The sequence below is a fragment of the Typopeltis vanoorti genome, chromosome 1, assembly GCF_054136105.1.
Source record: "Typopeltis vanoorti isolate ZY-2024b chromosome 1, IOZ_Tvanoo_1.0, whole genome shotgun sequence".
Taxonomy (NCBI): domain Eukaryota; kingdom Metazoa; phylum Arthropoda; class Arachnida; order Uropygi; family Thelyphonidae; genus Typopeltis; species Typopeltis vanoorti.
The window spans coordinates 53,202,847-53,212,593 of NC_143549.1; positions in this window are offsets into that span (position 1 = coordinate 53,202,847).

The following is a 9,747-nucleotide window of genomic DNA, read 5'->3' on the forward strand; positions in this document are numbered from 1 at the left end:
TCCAATATAATCCTTGAGTGCTGTTGACAGTCTTTCCCATGCTATGTAGGAGTAAGAAGGAGGAGACAGGTATTCTTGTTTTCCCATGTGTACTAGAATTGTGTTGTGATGGGATGATAGTTCATCCATAGATATGATGCTACATTGAATTTTGATATCCTGCAGGATAGCTATATCCAGGATATCAGCAGTGCAAACGTACTGAGATGAGTTGGTTCGGTGGGACCTGCCACAACAGCATTGCTTGATCCTAAGTAATTAGAAAGGATGCACCCATCCCTGTTGGTGGTTGTACAATTCCATGCAGGATGCTTGGAGTTCAGATCCCGCTATAATGGTGGGCTCTCTGATGCTTAAGATAGCATTTAGGCCAGAGTGTAGTAGAGGTTTTTGGAGAGGATTATAAGCTGAGTAGATTTTCAGTTTGCAGCGGAGCTGGCGACTACTTCCACGCCTGTGATCTCAAGGTTAGTGGTTGAAGGGTTGCTCACAGAGTGGTGCTTAATGTAATTTATAATGAAGATGGCAGTGCCGCCGTCTCTGTAGAGTAATCTATTTTTTCTGTATAGGCGTTAACCCATTATTTTAGGATTGTCTGAGGGTCTTAAATGAGGTTCACTGATTAATATAACATCTGGTTGATACCGATATGTGAAATCTCGGAGTTTTAGAATTTTGCTTTTAAGGCCATTTGCATTCCCAGCAACAATCTGAAGAGATGCTGGAATGAGTTTGCTACTATTCATTTATGAGAACTGTGAGGATGACCTGCGTTTTACGAAGAAATCTTTTAGTGGAGGTTGCAGTAGGGTTTGACAGGCTGAAATCGTGTAGCATATTTGCTAGTGAGGATGTATTAACAGCTGTTAGATTTTTAGGTGCTATTGGTTGATTTTGTTTTGGTATTGGTCTATTTGTACGGGTCACATCGGCATAACTTCTTGTTTGCTTTTGGGTGTCTCTATTACTGCTGGAGGTCTCCGACTGTGGCCGCTGAGTCTCCGGTTTTCATGCCTGGGCCTCTGGTGTTCTTATACTGTAGGAGGAGTGCTGATTGACTGCCTCCATCCGTCTGTTCTTCGGGTGCTGAGTACATCCTTTTGTAGTTCGCAGGATGATGGCCACCGCAGTTGGCATATTTGGCATATTTGTGCAGGTATTGGTTGGGTGGCTGTCCCCACATTTCAAACATGTATATTCCGCTCTACATAGATTCTGGGGATGGCCAAATTTCTGGCTCCTGTGGCACTTCTCAGAAGATGATCTTTTCCGGAATGGTTCTGGTGTGACTATGAGACCACAGACTGTTTTTAAGTTGTAGATATTTTTGTAAATTTTATGAATCTCTACTAGGACTAATGGCATGGGAGTCTTGTCTGCTTTGTACATTCTGCTGACCTTGACTGGAGGCAGATCCTGAGAATTAAGGTCAGCAGCTATTTCTACGGTGTCGATGTCTTCACAGACACCACAAAGGATCACTTTTAATTTTTTTTTTACGAGCTGAGCTCAAAGGTATGATACTGGATGCCTCTATCATCCAGTTCTTTGGTCAATCTTCTATAGTCTGTCACTGTTGCTGGCTGTATTTTTCATCTATGTTTTTGGCCTTAATTAAGCCAATGTGCAGATTGGACATTGTGGATCTTAAAGCTTCCCATCTCTGCTTTTCTGTAAGAATGATCGGAGGCACCTTTCCTTTGTGAGAAATAGCGGCGTCCGAACCCTGAGTATCCTGTTCCATTTCGTTGTCTTTGTGCGGTTCTTCTGTTGTTCTTCGCTTTTTGCGTGCGCACACTTCTACAAAGTCTGAAGGAGTAGAAGGCACCGGTTCTAACTGATCTTCTGCGACAACGTCTGTGACACTTTCCAGGGGAAATGTGTCGTAAAGTTTCACTTTTCCCGGCCAATTGATGTTAAGTAGTTCACATAGTCTTATAAATTCTCTATATACCTCCTCGAATATTATCTCATTTAGCTGCTTTTCCATGACTATCAATGTGAATTATCTAAAGTTGAAGAAGAAAAAAAAAACTGCTTACCGTGCAGTTGAAGCCTTACTGGCACTTATGCAGGACTCAGAATTTTTTGGGTAGGAGCACTGATATATAATGGCGTGGTGTTCAGGATACATTTACAACAAATATCATGTGATGATTTTCATGTGTTTTTCATGTGATGAGTGGTCATGAATTGTGATGATTGTGTGGAGTGACTGGCGGTCACTCCACACTATTATCACAATTCATGAGCACTCAGAATCCGCGTACATGTATCATTGAAAAACCCTGAGGAAATAATCATCCTTACACAGACAACCAAACAGACAGTTCTTTTTATCTGATGTCGTTTGCAGAAACCTTGAGTACAATTGTAGAACTGCAGGAATAAGCTATGCTCTCCTCCTCCCGGCATCAGAAATTGAGTTGTTGCCTACTAACAAACATAAAAAAAAATAATCTAAAGTTTTTATTCCTTTATAGAGGTGAGGCCGTTTTATCCCTATTTAACTTTTGGAGACTGAATGCGCAGTTCAATCTCAAGTTCAATTAAGTGGCACGCAGTGAAGAGACAGCTCAACAAGTGCCACTTAATTGAACTTGATCCCTATCCCTAACACAATATTTGTAATGTTTGAAAATAGTTTTGGTTCTACGGTCGATTTTATTGAACCATCATCAAAATAATGACTGCTGATTTTCAAACAAAATGTGTACATAGTGATACTAAATAGACATCTAGCTTGCCATTAAAAATTTCATACAAGCTGCTTATTAAAAAGCCAGTGATGAAATACTCAATACAATAGTGGCAAAGCGCCTCCGTAGCGCAATTGGAAGAACGACGGTACATTGCGCCCTTCGATTGGAATAGGCCTAAGTTCGATTCTCGTCGCGACGGGAGGAATCTTTATCTGGTCGATTTCAATCGATGGTGAGTTAGCCGATCTCATACGGAGGTAGCAGGGTTTTTTCTCCCGGAAACTCGGGTTTTTCATCCCGCATACATACAAATCGGCCCTTCAGAACACACGCAATTTACAGACAAAAATTACTAGTTGTGGTGGTGTTGGAGGTGGGCGGTAGATGGCGTTGATTCGTAGTAGAGGTAAGGTGTAGAGACAGTTGAAGATGTCCTCCCGCGATGAGTCTTCGGACTCCTTGGAGGTATCAGGAATAATAATAATAATAATAATAATAATAATAAACACTCAATTTCTTTTCATGGGTTAGTTTCCACAAGAAATCAGTGTATAAGTTTTTTTTTTAACAATTAAATTTTCTGAACAAGTATTGGATGCTACATGATCTATATCATAGTCTAATGTCTGAAACTTGTATTTTCATAAGTTTTTTTCTTAACGAAACCTGCATTTCGAACTAGTTAACAAGCAAGTGAAATATTAAAAAGAACCTAATAAAAGGCGAATACCCAAAATGCAATTCTATAGGTTCTGAGATTCCTGGAAATCTTCTTTTTAATTGAAAAAAAAAAAAAAAAATACATACAGTACTCATAATTTCCAATTTCTTGCCATATTGCTCCGCAAATAGTGGCCTACCATGGAACTACAGGAGTGCGGATGTCGAGGGTTTAAAAGTTAATTGTAGCGCAATTGGTGGAGTTTGATAAAAGGAGCTTGTCTCTCAAATTGTTTTTACCCTGTTAATTTTTGGGGGGGCTTATTTTGAATTGCTTATTGTTATCTCTTATAACAAATTGCTAATGTACACGTAGGTAGCAGATTTTTGTTTATTTATTTTTTGTCTCTCTCTTATTATATTTTTATTTAATTTTATGGAACATAGACCATCATAAATCCATCTAGGAGAGTATTCTAGGTCTTTTCTTTTAACTAGTTATTCTCCCCCCCCCACACTTTTTGTTTTGAGACTTATACTTAACTCTATACTGTTTATAAACATGAACTTGCATAATAATGCCCGTTTTTATGAAACGAAGAGTACTTATCAGTACTCTGCTTTGTTAGAAGAAAAAGACATCCAAAACTTGAAATGTGGAAAGGTAGCTGGAGTAGATGACATTTGACTAGAGATGCTAAGTACGGAGGTATAAAAATTTTGCATAGTTCAGAGGGCCTGGTCAGAAAGTCGAATTTCAGATGATTGAAGTAGAGCTCTCATAGTTCCTCTTTATAAGAAAGGGAATAAACAATGTGAAAAATAGAGGAATTTCTCTGCTAGGTATTCCAGGCATTCAGTTATGCAGGCATACTTCAAAAGAGGTCAAGAAAAATTGGAGAAGAGCAAACTGAATTCCTGGTAAATAGAGGTTGTCAAGAACAGATTTTCACTTTATGATTAGTTGAAAAATCATGGGACAAGAATCTGTACCTAAGCTTTGTATATCTAGAAAAGGCATATGACAAGGTGCCAGGGAAAAGCTTTTCAAAACACTGCAATTGTGTGAGGTAATTGGAACATTATATAGAACAGTACAACATCTATATTTAGGTTGTCAGTCAGCAGTTAGAAATGAAGGAAATACAGGAAGATGGTTTGATGTAAAATCAGGGGTAAGACAAGGATATATATTATCTCCACTTTTATTCATCATCTATATGGATCACATGAAAGAAAATGGCATTAGGTCTGATTGGAGATATCAAACTTAGTTCTTTCCTTTATGCAGATGATGATGTACACCTAAAACATTTAATGCAAGTCTCCAGGATTCATAATTAAATTAAATAATTTAATTATGAATCCAAACTTTAACAAATTTGGCATGAAAATTAGCAATAAAAAGTCCAAAACTTTGAAAATAGGCAGGAACACAGAAAACTTCTGCTGCATCCTGAATGGAGATCCTATAGAACAAGTAAAATATTGCTGCTATTTAGGCATAGTTTTTAGTGGGAATGGCAAGTTGAATCTGGAACTAGACAACAGAATCAGTAAAGCCGGTATGCTGGGGAGCCAACTGAATAAATTTATATGGAATAAGAAGAAAATTAGTCAATACATCAAAGAAGCAGTATACAAGACAGCATTCAAAACAGTTTAAGTTATGGATTTGAGAGTTAGGTTTGAGATAAAGCACTTGATCAAAGACTAGAGATTTGAGAGTTCTGAGAAAAATTAAAGGAGTGAACCAATGGTGTGAATGGCAGAAGTGTATTATAAATCAACGTGTTTTAGAAAAGGACTTGACATTTTTAGCATTCGTGAATGTGTCAGCAGTTAATCTAAGGTGGTATGGCCACTTAAATAGAATAGGTAAGGAAAGGGTAGCAAAACCTGTATTTAATGCCAAGGTCTGGGTGGATTAATTCGGTCAGAAGTGTCTTAAAAGCACGAAATGTTAGACATAGTATTGGAGGGTTCACAAGGCATATACTAATTGAAAGAAAAATTGTTGATAGAAGATTAATAATAATGTAAACTTAGGAAGGACCTCCCATGATGAGTCTTTTGACTCCATGGAGGCCTGAATAATAATAATAATAATAATGTAAACTTAATCATGTAGTGATGCCATAGTAATTTGAACACTCCTTGAGGATACATTCCAAGAAAATCCAAGGCATATTTAATGATTACTGGAGAGTCTTTTCAAGATTTGTTCTTGTTATATATAAAGTTTATATAGTGTTGGATATTACTCAAGTTGTAGATGAATGTAAATGAAGCATAGTTCTTTATTCTAGAGACAGTTTAACAAGTTATAAATTACAAATTAAGGTGTGAATACCCCTCAGTATTTCTGTTTGCCATTTTTTGCAATATTAATTCTGAATACTGGATTGAAGAAGTATACTTTTACAACCTTCTGTTGAGAATTGTTTGTGGCATAATAGATATCCAGTAGTGTGTTCAAAACTCGTACACTTGCATTATGATTAATCCTAAGTGAGAAAAGGGAAATTTCTTATTGGTATACTTATGTATAATGATCACAAAAACTAATTTAGCTGTAAGTGTGGTAGCCTGACAGTTACATTTGAGAACATCACACCACTGAATGAATGTAATGAGGCCAAAAGATCCTGTTCAAAACATTGCCTTGGCAGTTTTCTCCCCACCTCTCCCACAAATGGATTCTTTTCAGACATAACTGACATGGTAGCAGCAGCAATAATATTATTTACTAGCTGATCTAGAAGCTTTATAAACTATCCTCTTAGAAGCTTCCTAAACTATCTCTTGGCTAATTTTGAAGCAAAGCACTTGCAGATGGAAGAAAATTTGGGTCTCTCTCTTTCTCTCAGCACACATTGTTTACAAGAAGAAATTCCAAGTAAACTAGATCCATGTTCTTTATGGAGTCTAGAGACAGTGTTTCTAACCATTTTGAGTTTCTGTTTAGCATGGCAGGATTGTCACAATAGATTATCCAGTCATTTGTCTAAAGTTCAATTCTGTTCTTACAAACAGCTTCATGTAACCTTCCCAGCATTTCTAAATGTTAGTTCACTGTTGTTGTTTAATGAATGTGAAGTGAGCTTTTCCCTTATGGTAAAAAAGAAACAAACATTGGTTTGATCTGCAATTGTCTTCCCTTTTTTAAACTTCTTTTGCTGCTCAAATATATTGCTTTTTCATGGCATTATCACTATAAATCACTTATAGTGTCTAGCATTTCATTTGAACTTTTGCATAACTTTGTTCAAAACCTGGTGTTATTGTTCTAAATACTGTTTGCTCATTTTACAAGTGAAAGCAACACACATGCATGAAACTCTACCAGCACAATTGGTCAACTACTAGTTTGAATGTTTTGATATATGACCTAATGCAGAGGCAGAGTCGCATGTTTTTGTGCGACTTGTCACACAAACTATAGGATGAGGACATTCTCTGAATTTATGTTACTAAAAGAGTTTTATAGGATTGATCCAGGGAAAATATTTCAGCAGTTGGCCAGTGGTGGAAGAACAACAGGTCATTCTCAGGAATTAAATAAGAATATGGTTAATATAGCTGTTAGGACTAGATTATTATTTTTTTCACTTGGAGAGTGTTGAATGAATGAAATGCATTTCCTGACTCAATTGTGAGTGCTTCTTCTGTCCTTCATGCTTACACGGTGATCAGAATACATCAAGAAAATTATGGAAACAACTACCATGTTAGAGTAAAACTTTAGTTTAATATAAACCAAAATAAACACTTAACGTTTTGACCTTCACATTAAGGTCATCATCTGGAGTATACACATATATACAAAGAAACAAGCTGCACTACAATCTACATAGCATGCTAAAGTTACTGACCAACTGTTACAACTATTGTCCTGACCTCTGGTGAAAATAAAAATTTACTACATCAAAGCTAGTCTTATTATTATCTATTAGGTTACAAAATTAAATTAGACTGGAGAGCAATATGTTTACAAAAAAGGAAAAAATATTAATAAATAAAAATCATCTCATGTCAACTTCCGTTTTCCCTCTTTTTTTCCTTGTGGTGTCGAGGGTTTTTACTAATCATTGGACCTCAGACAGTTCACATGATAAGGTGGCCAGTCCTACACCCTGGTGTATCCTACGTCTGTAGTATTGAGTTCTCAAGGCTGGTTTGCTTGCTTTTGCAGGATGAAAAAACCCCAGGATAAACTGGGGGGAAAAAAACCCACTGTTAACACCCAAGACCGGCTAACTTGGCTATGGCTGAGGAAGATCCTTCAGCTCCTCACCATTCAGTTCGTTTCCTGTCGGTGGCAGGAATCGAACTGAATGGTGAGGAGCTTCCCCAGGCATATAGTTGCGAAGTGCACAGCCACTAGGCTAACTGCATGGACAATAAATAAATAAATAAAATTATAAGTGTGTGTGTGTGTGTGTGTGTGTGTGTGTGTGTGTGTGTGTGTGTGTGTGTGTGTGTGTGTATATATATATATTTTTTTTTTTTACTGTTTTAAGGATATTGGTGACATAAGATTGAATGATATATTCACATAAACACAAGCAAGATATTTATTTAACCAAATATTTTGGTCTGGAAATAGCAGACCATCTTCAGTGGTATTATAAGAACAGTTTAAAAAAATAAAATTACAAGCTAGAATACTAACAATAGATCGTTAAAAATAGAACACGCCGCATGATGTTATATCACTAAGTATGAAATGGAATATTTTGAAGTAGAGACATGATTAAAAAAAAAAAATTAATGAGTAATCTTGATTAGACTTTCCCAGATTTTTGATATAGATATACAGTCATTACGATTCAGGTTGGGACAATGGAGCAAGGCCTCCATGCTTTCCTTGAACAAATGTTCGAACCTATAACGGGATCTATGTAAGAGGCGAGTCCTGGACCAAAAGATGCTGTGGTCAGTTTCAATTCCGTGTTGAGCCAATCCAGACTTTTCAGGTTTGTTGTGAAGAATGGAGGATTGATGTTCTTGGATTCTTTTTTCAAGAGAACGTCCAGTCTTTCCAAAATAAGAGAGATCACAGTTGCAAATAATTTGATAAACTCCAGGAAGAAATAAAGCTGAGCGTTTGTCTTTAGGAGAAGGAAATTGAGAAGACAATTTGTTAATAGGTGAATACGTAGTTGTTAAATCATATTTCTTTAAAATTCTTGCGATAGGTTCTGAAATACCGGAGATATAAGGAATAGGCACTCGATGTATTGAAACTTTGTTGTTTTGTGGAGGATTATAAGAATTGAGAAGATGTTGAGTATTTTTTTCAGAAAAGCCATTGAGTTTCATGTGTTGTTGGATAGTAGAAAGTTCTTTCTGTAGATAATCAAAAGTAGAACAATTAGTTTTGGCTCTTCTGATGAGGCATTTTATAATTCCTGTTTTTTTGACATGGATGATGGGCCGATTCTTTAAGAATATAACGACCTGTGAACGTTGGTTTCCTGTATACTGTAGTTATAAGAATATTTGAAGGTGACCGGATGAGGAGAATGTCTAAAAAAAGATAACTGGTTGTTTTCTTCTATTTCCATAGTAAGCTTTATACGATGATGCAAGGAATTAATACTGTTTGAAAAAGAATGTAAAGAGTTTTTGCTGTGAGGCCAAATAGTAAAGATGTCATCTATATATCTTACCCAAAAAGATGGTTGAGGGGAAAATATATGAGAAGAGGACTTTTTCTAAATGCTCTAAATAAAAGTTGGCTAAAGCTGGAGAAAGAGGACTTCCCATGGCCTTTCCTTCTACTTGGCTGTAAAATTTCTTTTGACATACGAAATATCCAGAATGTATTACGAAATCGAATAGTTTTATAATGTCTTGAAGAAAGATGTCAGCAAGTAATTTTAAAGTTTCCTTGAGAGGTACATTGGTATATAAAGATTCTATATCAAAGCTAACCATAAGATCTGTAGGTTGTAATGAGACATTTTTTAATTTTTCTAAGAAATCTGAGTTTTTTTAAAAAATAGAGTTGCCAATGGAAGATTTCAATAATTTAGCTAGATATTTGGCTATACGGTAAGTAGGAGAATCAATAATCTACTATTGGACGAAGAGGATAGTCGATCTTATGGATTTTTGGAAGGCCATAAAATCTAGGGGGTCTTGCAAAATGAGTTTTAAGTCTTTCAATTGTGTCTTTATCTAAACTGACTTCATCTAAGAGAGAATTTAATTTCTTTAGTTGTCTGTTGGTTGGATTATAATCAATTTCTTGATATGTGGAGCGATCTCGAAGCAAAAGAGAAAGTTTTCTTCTGTAATTTGCTGAGTCCATAACTACTGTTGCTTTTCCTTTATCAGCTTTGGTGATAATGGGGGAGGGGTGTTATTGATGATAGCT